This window comes from Cuculus canorus, chromosome 2 (genome assembly GCF_017976375.1).
Source record: "Cuculus canorus isolate bCucCan1 chromosome 2, bCucCan1.pri, whole genome shotgun sequence".
In the NCBI taxonomy this organism is placed as follows: domain Eukaryota; kingdom Metazoa; phylum Chordata; class Aves; order Cuculiformes; family Cuculidae; genus Cuculus; species Cuculus canorus.
The window spans coordinates 160,619,225-160,633,830 of record NC_071402.1 but is presented as its reverse complement, the minus strand read 5'-3'; the positions used below and the strand labels follow the sequence as shown (position 1 = coordinate 160,633,830).

At 52.9% G+C, this 14,606-nt stretch overlaps 1 long non-coding RNA gene across 1 annotated transcript; it reads right to left on the bottom strand.

Moving 5' to 3' along the window:
• Positions 1-5,533: 5,533 nt before the first annotated feature.
• Positions 5,534-14,368, bottom strand: LOC128851112 (uncharacterized). Its single transcript, XR_008448366.1, has 3 exons — positions 14,248-14,368; positions 10,971-11,195; positions 5,534-5,646 (listed from the first exon to the last, which is right to left on the bottom strand). It is a non-coding gene; the product is annotated as an uncharacterized LOC128851112 (long non-coding RNA).
• Between the last annotated feature and the right edge of the window lie 238 nt (positions 14,369-14,606).

Here is a 14,606-nt window from a genome sequence, read left to right as displayed (position 1 = left end):
GAGGAGGATGGAGGGGATCGGGAATGACGTGGGTGAGAAACACAGGCAGGACTGCAGGGACGAGGAGAGAACGGGCACTGCAGGGGTGGAGGAGGTCATCCCATGCCTCCGGCTGCCCCTGGAGCAAGGCGGCAGGGCTGGATCCAGGCATGGGATGGGATGGGATGGGATGGGATAGGATGGGATGGGATGGGATGGGATGGGATGGGATGGGATGGGATGGGATGAGATGGGATGGGATGGGATGGGATGGGATGGGATGGGATGGGATGGGATGGGATGGGATGGGATGAGATGGGATGGGATGGGATGGGAAGGGATGGGATGAGATGGGATGGGATGGGTCAGGTCGGAATGGGGCAGCCAAAGAGCAAGTCCAACCAGCAAACGTGCAGCTGCATAGTGAGCTCTGGAAACCATCCGATCCTTCCCGATGGTGCCTTGGACCCAGCCGGATGCTCCCTGGGGAGAGAAGAAAATCTCCTTTGCAGCGAAGGAGCAGCTGTCAAAATGCTGATCTCTCGACTAGACAGAGAAAGCTCATCCCTGTTTAGCTGGCCAGCAGCAAGCAGGTCTTCTCCATCACAGCTGGTGCCACCTTGGAGGTGAGGTTGGCACAGCACAGCCTCTCCATCATGGATGGTGCCTCCTTGGAGGTGAGGTTGGCACAGCACAGCCTCTCCATCATGGATGGTGCCACCTTGGAGGTGAGGTTGGCACAGCACAGCCTCTCCATCATGGATGGTGACACCTTGGAGGTGAGGTTGGCACAGCACAGCCTCTCCATCATGGATGGTGCCTCCTTGGAGGTGAGGTTGGCACAGCACAGCCTCTCCATCATGGATGGTGACACCTTGGAGGTGAGGTTGGCACAGCCTCTCCATCATGGATGGTGCCTCCTTGGAGGTGAGGTTGGCACAGCACAGCCTCTCCATCATGGATGGTGCCTCCTTGGAGGTGAGGTTGGCACAGCACAGCCTCTCCATCATGGATGGTGACACCTTGGAGGTGAGGTTGGCACAGCCTCTCCATCATGGATGGTGCCTCCTTGGAGGTGAGGTTGGCATGGCACAGCCTCTCCATCATGGATGGTGCCTCCTTGGAGGTGAGGTTGGCACAGCACAGCCTCTCCATCATGGATGGTGCCACCTTGGAGGTGAGGTTGGCACAGCCTCTCCATCATGGATGGTGTCACCTTGGAGGTGAGGTTGGCACGGCACAGCCTCTCCATCATGGATGGTGCCTCCTTGGAGGTGAGGTTGGCACAGCCTCTCCATCATGGATGGTGTCACCTTGGAGGTGAGGTTGGCATGGCACAGCCTCTCCATCATGGATGGTGCCTCCTTGGAGGTGAGGTTGGCACAGCACAGCCTCTCCATCATGGATGGTGCATCCTTGGAGGTGAGGTTGGCACAGCCTCTCCATCATGGATGGTGCCACCTTGGAGGTGAGGTTGGCACGGCACAGCCTCTCCATCATGGATGGTGCCACCTTGGAGGTGAGGTTGGCACGGCACAGCCTCTCCATCATGGATGGTGCCTCCTTGGAGGTGAGGTTGGCACGGCACAGCCTCTCCATCATGGATGGTGCCTCCTTGGAGGTGAGGTTGGCACAGCATAGCCTCTCCATCATGGATGGTGCCTCCTTGGAGGTGAGGTTGGCACAGCACAGCCTCTCCATCATGGATGGTGCCACCTTGAAGGTGAGGTTGGCACAGTCCTTCCATCATGGATGGTGCCTCCTTGGAGGTGAGGTTGGCACAGCCTCTCCATCATGGATGGTGCCTCCTTGGAGGTGAGGTTGGCACGGCACAGCCTCTCCATCACGGATGGTGCCTCCTTGGAGGTGAGGTTGGCACGGCACAGCCTCTCCATCATGGATGGTGCCTCCTTGGAGGTGAGGTTGGCACAGCACAGCCTCTCCATCATGGATGGTGCCACCTTGGAGGTGACGCTGGCACAGCACAGCCTCTCCATCATGGATGGTGCCACCTTGGAGGTGAGGTTGGCACGGCACAGCCTCTCCATCATGGATGGTGCCTCCTTGGAGGTGAGGTTGGCACAGCCTCTCCATCATGGATGGTGCATCCTTGGAGGTGAGGTTGGCACAGCACAGCCTCTCCATCATGGATGGTGCCTCCTTGGAGGTGAGGTTGGCACGGCACAGCCTCTCCATCATGGATGGTGCCTCCTTGGAGGTGAGGTTGGCACAGCACAGCCCCTCCTTCATGGATGGTGCCTCCTTGGAGGTGAGGTTGGCACAGCATAGCCTCTCCATCATGGATGGTGCCTCCTTGGAGGTGAGGTTGGCACGGCACAGCCTCTCCATCATGGATGGTGCCTCCTTGGAGGTGAGGTTGGCACAGCACAGCCTCTCCATCATGGATGGTGACACCTTGGAGGTGAGGTTGGCACAGCTCCTCCATCCTGGCACAACCCACCCATCCCAGACCTGCCCGGGTTCAACATAAAGGTGCCCATTTTGGGAACCTCCCAGTTGGACAAAGAAGCAACTGGAACTGCTTGTCCTTCACCACCCATTGTCCTTTCAGAGGAGCCCAGCACATGGTCAAGATGGGCAGCGAAGGGCAATAGGGGACGGTCTTCTCCACAAAGCCATGTGGTAACTCCTCGGTGTTGACTCCTTGTTTAAGAGATGGACCTGAGGAGGACTCAAGAGGACAGGTGTCTTCTTCAGCCCAGCTTTCTCAGCTGCAGCTGCTCATCCACATGGGTTGTGGGGACTTCTTGGGATTCAGGGGCAAAATTGGGTCCCAGGATTTAAGCACATCTAAGGATGCTCCTGGTTCATAAGATGTTAAGAGAGTCCCTCCACTCTGGGATGTCACTCTGATCTCCATAATTCCCCTCCTTGTTGCACCCCCTACTTCGGACCCTACTCCAACCCAAGGTGCTCCCATTCCCCATATGAAGACACAACCTCCCTTCCCCGTCTCCCTCCGACCATCCGCAAGCCCCACCTCACTCAGGGGGTCAGCGTCCCTTACCGTGCCTCAATTTCCCTCCCGGGTGATGCCGTCTTGCCAGCCTGTGGGTTCTCCTCCTGCTTTGCCGGAGCACCAAAGGAGTGAGGGACACGTAGGATGGAGGGGACACCAAGATTACCCAGGGGGTTGGGCTCGTCTGACATGGGAAAGCAGGAGGGATGGCGAAAAGCACCCACCGTGGAAGGGATTTCATGGGCTCTGTGGAGGAATGTGCCTCGCAGCCAGCAAGACGTGGGCTTTCATCAACCTCTTAATCACTTTGGAACAGCGAGGTTGTGGACCGCTATTAAATTTAAATGCTTGGGTGGTTTGCTGGGATAGGAGGAAGCTTTTGTGGCCGAGCAAAGCGCTGGCACGGGACGCGAGGCACGAAGGGACTTGGCATCGGCACCGAGTCTGTCCTCCTTGCTTCACCGCCTTCTTTTCTCTCGCAGGCACATAACAGGATTAGAGCCACGACCTCGAGACAAGGAGCCTTTCTTCCTTTTGACGAGCTCCGGCTGCCGGAGACAAAATAGCCCGAGTCCTGGTTCACCAGCCGAGCCTCGGACGGGAGAGAGAAGGAGGGGAGAAGGGGTTGGAGCAGTAGTTCCGTGGTTCCTGGCGGGCTGTGGGCAACCCCGAGCTGTGCTCAATGCCGTCGGTGTGGGATGCTGCTCCTTTGGGATCTGGTTGTCCATCCTGTGTTTCCCATTTGAATTTGATGAAGTGCTGAGGGACATGGTTTAGGGAGTGTTAGGAATAGTTGGACTCGATGATCCAATGGGTCCTTTCCAACCTTGTGATTCTGTGTTTCCCATGGGAGCAGAGGCTGGGGTGTTGGAGATATGGAGCTGTTGTGGTGGGATTGGATGGGCTTTCAAGTCCCTTCCAACCCAACGCATTCCATGATTCTATGATTTGGGAGGAGAAATGTCCTGTGGGGAGCTTGTGGGAGCATCTTTGGCAACATTCAGGTCCTCCAGCCATCACTGGGCTGCCTCCTGGCGTGTAGAAGTCCTTACCTGCTGTCTGCACAGCCAGAAAGCGTCGGGATCTCAGTACGTAGTGATGGGGGACACCAAGCACTCCATTATCCTCAGTCTCACCATAACAGGGAGGAAATCCAGTATTAAAGAGACTCTGCGTTGGACCAAAAGAGAGGAGAAAACCAAAGTCCTCTGCTCAGTGTGGGAAAGAACATTTGTTGATGCTAACGAAGCTCTGAGGTCAGCTTTAACCACTTCGTCGTTGCTTTGTGTCACGCCGGCCAGCACACGGGTTGGGTTAACTGGTTTTACTGGGAGAGGAAGAGAGAAGGACACAGGCAGTGACGGCGATCAACCACCAGAGACCGAATGGAAACACAACGGCAAGTTGGCCAAGGCAGAGCGTGGAGCCACCAAGCTCACAACCCTCGCGAAAGGATGTGGATGAAAAGGGGAATAAACACAAGGGAGACGGAGGCGCTGTGAGAACTGGTGAGTAAGATCTCAGGGGAGGCACGTTCAAAGGTGAAAGGAGTCGAGGGAGCTGGCAGCTCTTCAGAGAAGTGATGGGAACACCACACATAGAAGCCATCCCAAGAGGAAGCGTAGTAGGAACCCGCTTGGCCACGTTGCAAGCTCCCCACTGACCCCACGCTCAAGAAAAAACAGCTGAGGGAAAGTGGGAACTAGGTCAAATTAGTTAGAAGAGTGGCATCACCATGTGGAGAAACACCAGAAAAGCCAAGACGCAAATTGAGATGGAAATAGCGAGCGTTATTAGGAGGAAGATGAAAAGACGACATCGGCAGGAGGAGGAGGAGAAAGGGAGAGTTGGTCCGAACCCAGGGAAGAAGGGAGGCTGTTGGCAAAGGAGGTTGAGAATTGAAGGGGTTCACTGTTCCGTTTTATGAAACCAGTCTTTAAAGATGCCAACTGCAAGCAGATGCCCACCACAATAAATAGAACATTGTGCTCTCCACCACGAGAGCGTCAACTGCAATAAAGACTGTTAAACAGCATCCACAGATTAGAGTCATAGAATAGTTTGGGTGGGAAGGGACCTTAAAGATCATCCAGTTCCACCCCCCTGCCATGGACAGGGACACCTCCCACTGGATCAGGTTGCTCAAAGCTCCATCCAATGTGGCCTTCAACATCTCCAGGGATGGGGCAGCCACAGCTTCTCTGGGCAATCTGGGCCAGGGCCTTCCCACACTCCCAGGAGAACATTTCTTCCCAAGATCTCATCTGCATCTCCCCACTTGCAGCTTCAAACGACTCCCCTGGTCCTACCCCTGCACTCCCCGATCAGGAGCCCCTCTCCAGCTTTCCTGGAGCCCCTTTCAGTACTGGAAGCTGCTCTAAGGTCTTCTCAGAGTCTTCTCCAGGCTGAACAATCCCAACTCTCTCACCCTGTCCTTGTACACGAGGTGCTCCAGCCCTCGGATCACCTTTGTGTCCGCCTCTGGACCCATTCCAATGTTTTCCAACCTTAATGATTCTAAACAATTAGCATTTATTAAATGAATTAGAAGTCATTCTGCAGGAGCACTTTGGAGAATGAAGATCTCCTTTCAGTAGGAGCTCCAAAAACACAGCGTGAAAATATGGTTCTTGTTTCAGAGCAATCACAATTTAACTGCAAGGCAAGAGACAGCAGATGGAGACAATCTGTTGGGTAGAAGAGCACAAAGAAACAGTGAGACAATACTGGCTGGAGTGGCAGACAGCGGGGATGAGCACGCGGCGAAGCAAACTTGCTGGGGTTTTGCGCAGACGGTGGAAAAGAGAAAGGATATGGGAGATGAGGAGATGCTTCTGAAGCTTTAGAGCTCGAGGTTCTGCACGGTGACCTGAGATACAGATGTGGACGGGAGAATCATAGAATAGTTTGGGTTGGAAGGGACCTCAAAACCCATCCAGTTCCAACCCGCTGCCATGGGCAGGGACACCTCCCACTGGAGCAGGTTGCTCAAAGCCACATCCAACCTGATCTTGAGCACCTCCAGGGATCGGGCAGCCACCACCTCTCTGGGCAACCTGTGCCAGGGCCTCACCACTCTCATGGGGAAGAAATTCCTCCTCATGTCCAGTCTAACTCTGCCCCTCTCCAGTTTATCCCCATTGCCCCTCGTCCCATCCCCACACACCTTTGGGAACAGCCCCTCCACAGCTTTCCTGGAGCCCCTTCAGCACTGGAAGATCTCTCTAAGGTCTCCTCGGAGCCTTCTCTTCTCCAGGCTGAACAACCCCAACTCTCAGCCTGTCCTCGGATGGGAGGTGCTCCAGCCCTCGCATCATCCTTGGAGCCTCCTCTGGACCCATTCCAACAGCTCCATCTCCTTCTTACGTTGAGGATTCCAGAACTGGAAGACGTGGATCTCTGAAGACCATACAGACCATACAGAAGTCATCTGTATGGTCCTCAGGTTGCTGAGGGTTTGTTGGACATGAGATCAGCAGAAATAGGAGAGAGCAGGAGCAAAAAGAAAAACCCGTGGAAGCGCTCCGTAAGCAAGAGTCGAGAGGATGAGAAGGTAGTGCCGCAGAAAGGGTGATCAGAGAGGCAAGAAGAAAAGCAGGATGGGGCAAAACTCTCTTCACAGTGAGAGTGGTGAGGCCCTGGCACAGGTTGCCCAGGGAAGTTACGGCTGCCCCATCCCTGGAGGTGTTCAAGGCCACCTTGGATGGGGCTTCAATGACCCTGATCCAGTGGGAGGTGTCCCTGCCCACGGCAAGAGGTTGGAACCGGATGATCTTTGAGGTCCCTTCCAACCCAAACTATTCTCTGATTCTATGAAAAGAAGGAGCAGAGACGAAGAGGATCAGAAGAATGAGGAGATGACGGCAGGTGGGAAGGGCAAAGCATCTGGCAGAAAGCTGTGACTTTTGAGGGCCAACCACCTGCAGGTGGGAGAGGAGAAGGACAGCACTGATCTGCCGGCTTTGATCCCATCTTTGCTCACAGCCATCCTCAGGATCTTTCTCTGCTGAGATGACTTTGCTGTTGGATCCCTGCCAGTTACAGCACCCTTGGGTTTGGATTTTCAACTCTGGAGATATCTCGTGGAGAGCCAGCAGGCATTCTCCTTCGAAATGGTGCTTTCCACACCTCGAATCCTGAGGTCAGTTTTGGGCCACTCACTATAAGAAAGACATTGAGGTCCCGGAGCGTGTCTGGAGAAGGGAACGGAGCTGGGGAAGGGGCTGGAGAACAAGGGTCTTGAGGAGCACCTGAGGAACCTGGGGGTGTTCAGCCTGGAGAAGAGGAGGCTGAGAGGAGACCTCATCACTCTCTACAACTGCCTGAAAGGAGGGTGTAGAGAGGTGGGTGTTGGTCTCTTCTCCCAAGTGACGGGTGATAGGACAAGAAGGAATGGCCTTAAGTGGCACCAGAGGAGGTTCAGGCTGGATATCAGGAAAAACATCTTCACTGAAAGGGCTCTCGTGCCCTGGCAGAGGCTGCCCAGGGAGGTGGTGGAGTCCCATCCACGGAGGCGTTTAGAAGGTGGGTAGATGAGGTGCTTGGGGACATGATTTAGTAGTGGCCAGGTATGGTTGGACTCGGTGACCTCAAAGATCTTTTCCAACCTAACGATTCTATGAAAAGGTAAAGTGAATTGTAAAGGTGAAAATCTAATCCAAACTCCTCTTTTTATTTCTTGCTTTCCTAACATCGTAACTTATTCTCCAATCAGCAAACGAAACCCACAGTTAATTGTGGCAAAGGATGCTCAGCTTCGACATCGAAGCTGGGACAACGAAGCGCTGGGAAGAAACACCAAGAGAGGGTGCGGAGTCATCATCTCCGAGGGTTTCTAAGAACAGGTTGGACAAACATCTGTCAAGAACAGTTTAGGTTGAGCCGATTCTGCCTGGCGGCAGGTGCTGCTCTATCTCCGCGACCTCCCCGGGTCCCTCCAGTCTTATGCTCAGTGATCCCGCAATTCTGCTTTTTGCTCATCAGAAATGTCAGGTCTGCTCTTCCAAATCTGTGCAAAAGAGGTTTATGGGCTTCAGCTTCAAGAGGAGGCTGAGAGAAGAGTAATTCTTCACCATTTTCTCCTTCGTTTTAAATAGCTGTACATACACAAAAGGATAAATATGAATACAGACGGGCAAAGGGTAAGATCTGAAAAGGGAACGACTCCAAATCGTTGCCCTTCCTATCTATTTGATCTCTTTACTTTGTTCCCTGGCATGGGTTGTCCAGAGAAGCTGTGGCTGCCCCATCCCTGAAGGTGTTGAAGGCCACGTTGGATGGAGCAACCTGATCCAGTGGGAGGTGTCCATAGGCAAGGGAATGGAACTGCTTGAGTTTTGAGGTCCCCTCCAAGCCAAACTCTTCCATGATTCTATGAATCTATAAGATGGACACACTGAAGCTGTCGCACCTCCTTGGCTTTTGAAGGTGTGTTTAAAGCCAGCTCTGGGCTCTGGTGTTCCACCTGTTTTACCACGACCACAGGCATCTCCATTCATCTTTATTTCCCCCGTCTCTTCATAGAACCACAGAATGGGTTGGGTTGGGAAGGACCTCAAAGCCCATCCAGTTCCAACCCCACCATGGGCAGGGGCACCTCCCACTGGATCAGGTTGCTCCAAGCCCCATCCAACCTGGTCTTCAACATCTCCAGGGATGAGGCAGCCACAATTTCTCTGGGCAACCCGATCCAGGGCTTCCTCACCCTCACAAGAAAACATTTCCCTGGTGCTCTCTCCCTACAGCCTGGTGGATCCGTGGTCTTGGGGAACCAGAAACTAGAGGTGGTGTAATACCTGTGGAATTCTGTTCCATCTTTTCCCAACCACTGCCCAGCTTAAGGAGACACGAATGTGGAAGTCAACGCTGCTTGCTATTTTAGCCGGGTACTATTTTAGCCTCTTTGTTTCTGAGTCAGTCCTGGAGGAAGACAAAGAGGTCTTCTGCCAGGCAGTGTTAACACTTAACGCCCTCTCCCAGCAGGCGGAGGTGAGATCCGCTCCCTGCCAAGAGTGGATCCAAACACAACCGTAGGCATTAATGTTGGAAACCAGGAGTTGGACATAAGCAGCTTGGGTGTTTGCTGTTCATTCGCAAAGCATAGACAAGCTGGGGAGAAATAAATCTGATGTCCTCGTTGCCAACGCTTCCAGCTGGAGGCCGGTCCCAAGTGGTGTCTCCAGGGCTCAGTGCTGGGTCCAGTCTTCAATATCTTCATCAATGACCTCGATGAAAGCATTGAGTGCACCCTCAGCAAGTTTGGAGATGACACTAAGCTGGGTGGAAGTGTCGGATCTGCTGGAGGGTAGGGAGGCTCCAAAGGAGCTGGAGCTGGACAGGTGGGCTGAGACCAACGGGATGAGGTTCAACAAGGCCAAATGCCGGGTCCTGCACTTGGGGCACAACAACCCTGTGCGGCTACAGACTGGGGGAAGAGTGGCTGGAGAGCTGCACGGAGGAGAAGGACCTGGAGGGGTTGGTTGATGGTGACTGAACACGAGGCAGCAGTGGCCCAGGTGGCCAAGAAGGCCAATGGCATCTTGGCTTGGATCAGAAACGGCATGGCCGGCAGGTCCAGGGAGGTGCCCTTGGACTTGGCGCTGGTGAGGCTGCACCTCGAATCCTGGATTCAGTTGTGTGCCCCTCGCTCCAAGAAGGATGTTGAAGCTCTGGAGTGTGTCCAGAGAAGAGCAACGAAGCTGGGGAAGGGGCTGGAGAACAAGTCTTATGAGGAGTGGCTGAGAGACCTGGAGGTGTTCACCCTGGAGAAGAGGAGGCTGAGGGGAGACCTCATTGCTCTCTACAACTGCCTGAAAGGAGGGTGTGGAGAGGAGGGTGTTGGGCTCTTCTCCAGAGTGACAGAGGACAGGACAAGGGAATGGCCTCAAGCTGCACCAGGGGAGGGTCAGACTGGATGTCAGGAAAGAATTTTTCATAGAAAGGTCCTCAGACCCTGACAGAGGCTGTCCAGGGAGCGGGGGGAGCCCCCATCCTTGGAGGGGTGTAAAAGATGGGTAGATGAGGTGCTCAGGGCCATGGTTTAGTGGCAGATGGAATGGTTGGACTCCATGATCCAGGAGGATTTTTCCAACCTGGTGATTCTATGAAAATAAAGCTCTTTTCCTTGAGTTTTCCTAGAGAACAGAGCCGCTGGTAACGGCAGGGGGGTGAGGAGCAAGGTCACGGCAGGGTGACCCTCCTGAAAACCAGTGCCAACAGCAGAAGCAGACACAGCAAATGCCTCTGCAGAGCAGCTCTGCCTCTCGCGCGGAGCTCTACTCTCCCTCCTCCCACCGGGACGACCTCGCTGGCTTCGAAATTCTTTTCAAATCCTGGCTTTTTGCATTTCTCCACTGAAATCCAGCACCTGGTGCAGCTCATCCATTATTCCTTCCAGCTGCTTTTTGCCATGTCAGAGCCGGAGCATTGAGCGGGATGAATTTATCGCCCGGACACAAGCTGAGTTAAAGGGACAATTTGCCCATTTCTTTTCTTGCCCGGCCATTGACTTGGCCCAACATCTGCTCTCTCATTAACCTTCCCTGCCCTCCGCGCGCTAATGATCTTTTATGACTCGAAGCATTACTAAAGCATTTAGCATTATATCAAGCGACAACGGCGTTGTTCGAAGACAAAAAAAAAAGCCCTCCCACGTCACTCCTTTTGCCGCGGTGGAATTTCATTCGGGTATTAAAATCCCAAGGGATGGGAATATCTTGGATAGCTCAGCATTAAGTAACACAGGCATTTCAGGTGCCCGAAAAGGAGACTCAAACAAAGTAAATCAAAGTGCCTTTGCCCTAAAAATCATTTTCCAGATGCTCACATCAAGAAAACTGATGCTTTTAGTTATCCTTCCCTGCTGTGAGCTTGGGAATTACCTCAAACCCCGCAAGATGAATTGGTTTGATTTGTTCAGTGGGGTTTTTTTTTTGTTACTTTTGGCCACAAATTCCTTTTTCCCCACTGGTTTGACATAGCAGAAGAGCTTCTTTATAAGCAGCATTGTTACCTATGGATGCCATATGGCTCCGCTGTGCGATGCAGCTGAGGTTTGCTGCGTCGTAAACACCGCAAAGCAGATGGGAGGGAAGGGGCAACAGTTTCCACAGCAAAATCCTCTCTGCCTTCGCGCGGTAACAAGTCAGGCAGTGTGAGAAGGAATATATTAAGGAGGACAAGAGGTGTTTTGAGCCATGCAGCTGTACTTTGCACACGGGTTTTGGTCCCTTTCCCACTGCAAAGAGAAAAAAAAGAGAGGATTTTACATTTTATTTCCAAGGCGTTTAAAGCTCGGAAGGAGCTCCTGAAGGAGCTGGAAGCGCTGCAGGGAGAGAAATGCGACCCGCAGACAAAAAGGTGGTTGGGAATGGCATATTTGCTAGAATATAAATGCAGCCCTACAGAGAGCTTCCCAGGTAGGAACATCTCTGGGTTTTAATCCGTGTGTGAACGGCCTTTGCCGTCGTCTGTGCCGCAGAATGGGTCTCTGCAGACAAACCATGCGAACGGAGGAGGCCAAGAGACAGAGCCAGCCTGTTTCAAAGGCTGCCGAAGGAATTAAAGCTCTGGCTGCACCAACACAGAGCAGTAACTTAGCTGGTTACTGGACTCCCTGAGACCAGACTCAGATTCCCAGCTCTGTGAAAGGCTGGGAAAACAAAAGCAAAGTGATTTGGACTTTTAAAGAAGCTTTCAGCTTTTACAGAAATGGAACCATCAAAGGGTAAGAGAGGAAGTCCTTTCACAGCTAAATAAGTGGTTAAAAGGCAGGAAGCAAAAGGCTGACACAAATGATTGGTTTCTACGACCAAGAAGAGATTGCAGAGGGGATATCTCAGGGTCTGGTTGGGACCTGGCTTAGCCAACATATTCCTAAACACCCTGAAGAAGGGATGGAGAACAGGATGATAAATGTTACAGATATTACGTGGCCAAACATCAGAAACAAAGAGAGAAGAACAGCTGCAATGACTCAACCAAACACCCATACAGCTCACCGCCTCTTCTACAAGTTGTCCTGAAAAGAAGGTGAGGGAAGAGTGGGGCCAAAACAAGTACTTGGGTTCCCACCACTGTTCTGCCAGGCCCCAGTAATCCCCAGCTCAAGGACTTTCCAGAGCCAGTGGTGGCCCTCAGGAGATCAGGGACGGGTGGATGAGGTGCTGAGGGGCACGGTTTAGGGATTGTTACGAATGGTTGGACTCGATGATCCAGTGGGTCCTTTCCAACCCGGTGATTCTATGATTCTATGATCTCTCTTCCGTGGGCTTATATCCTTCTCCCATGGTTTCACCCTCCTAAACACACCTTCAGCAGTGATAAGTGTTTGTTCTGAAGAGCCCCGTGATAAACTACGCAGGCGTTCCCTCTCTCTTTGCTCAGCTCTTGACATTTATTAGCATCGTTTGATGCCCCCTAACGCTCACAGAGACAGTGCAAGGCTAACATGAGGCTCCGGACTTGGGGAAGAGCGGCTGGAAAGCTGCCTGAAGGAGAAGGACCTGGAGGTGGTGGTCAACAGTGGCTGAACATGAGCCAGCGGTGGCCCAGGTGGCCAAGAAGGCCACCAGCATCCTGGCTTGGATCAGCCCTGGGGTGGCCACAGGAAAAGAGAAGGGATTGTTCCCCTGGACTTGGCGCTAGTGAGGCCACACCTCGAATCCTGGTTCAGTTTTGGGTCCCTCACTCCAAGAAAGACTTTGAGGGGCTGGAGCGCATCCGGAGAAGGGAACGGAGGTGGGGAAGGGTGTGGAGAACAAAGGTTGTGAGGAGCAGCTGAGGGGAGACCTCATCACTGTCTTCAGGTACTTGAAAGGGAATTATAGAGAAATAGGTGTTGGTCTCTTCTCCCAAGTGACAGGCGATAGGACAAGAGGAAATGGCCTCAAGCTGTGCCAGGAGAGGTTCAGATTGGACATCAGGAAAAACTCCTTCACGGAAAGGGTCCTCAGGCCCTGGCGGAGGTTGCTCAGGGAGGTGGTGGAGTCCCCATCCCTGGAGGTGTTTAAAAGATGGGGATACGAAGTGCTTATGGTGCTTAATAGTGGAAAGATACAGTCGGACTTGATGATCTCAAAGGTCTTTTCCAACCTAGGAATTCTATGATTCTATGAGCAGGGAAGGAATTATACCCCTGGACTTGGCTCTGGTGAGGCCACACCTCGAATCCTGGGGTCAGTTTTGGGTCCCTCACTCCAAGAAAGACCTTGAGGGGTTGGAACGTGTCCGGAAAAGGGAACAGAGGTGGAGAAGGGGTTGGAGAACAAGGGTTATGAGGAGCAGCTGAGAGCCCTGGGGTTGTTTATCCTGGAGAAGAGGAGGCTGAGGGAAGACCTCATCGCTCTCTGCAGCTCCCGGAAAGGACGTTGTGGTGAGGTGGGTGCTGGGTTCTTCTCCCAAGGAACAAGCTATAGGATGAGAAGAAATAGTTTAAAGTTGTGCCAGGGGAGGTTTAGACTGGAAATTAGGAACTATTCCTTCATGGAAAGGGTTCTCAGGCCCTGGCAGAGGCTGCTCAGGGAGATGGTGGAGTCTTCATCCCTGGAGGCGCTCAGAAGACACGTGGACCAGGTGCTCAGGGATCAGGTTTAGTAGTGGACAGGTACGGTTGGACTCAATGATCTCAAAGGTCTTTTCCAACCAAACGATTCTATGACCTTCTCTCCTGACCCCATGGCACAGACAGAGCTTTGGCACATTTCCCCTCACCCAGGAAAATCCTCGTCTACATTATGAAAATCAACGGTTACAGAAACTTAGAGGCCACAATGAAACAGAAAGGTGAATTCAGTGCCAAAAAGTGCTAAATCAGGCACAGAGGCAAAAAATATCACTAAATAATTCTGGGGGTTGTGGTTATGGGATGTAAATTTGCTGTTACTACTCAGCTGCCAGCAGGGAACCGCTGCAGAGTGTGCTTTGAGAGTGTGAATTAATGCTCAGCAGCACTTAAACGTGCTAATCACCTAATAGGAAATATTAAGAGAGTAACAAATCCCTCCCAAATATCCCACTGCCCCGTGGCGTTTTGGATCTGCCCTGTAAACCTACGGAACCACGGCTAGCAAAGGGGCTGGGAACGAGGGCGGTGACTGGCGTCACCAAGCCCAGCTAGAGACTGGTGACTACTGGTGGGTTCTGGGATCCAGTCCCGTTGAGGAAGGTGGAATCCTCAAGGTTGGGAAAGAAATATAAGCGAATCCAGACCAACCCTCAGCCCAGCACCAATGCACCTATGAAACCACGTCCTGGAATGTCCAGAAGATGTCCAGTTCTGGAATCCTCACCAGAAAAAAGGAGATGGAGCTGTTGGAATGGGTCCAGAGGAGGCTCCAAGGATGATACGAGGGCTGGAGAACCTCCCATCCGAGGACAGGCTGAGAGAGGTGGGGTTGTTCAGCCTGGAGAAGAGAAGGCTCCGATGAGACCGTAGAGTGACCTTCTAAAACCTGAAGGGGCTCCAAGAAAGGTGGTGAGGAGCTGTTCCCAAAGGCGTGTGGGGATGGGACGAGGGGCAATGGGGATAAACTGGAGAGGGGCAGAGTTGGACTGGACATGAGGAGGAATTTCTTCCCCATGAGAGTGGTGAGGCCCTGGCACAGGTTGTCCAGGGAAGTGGTGGCTGCTCCATCCCTGGAGGTGTTGA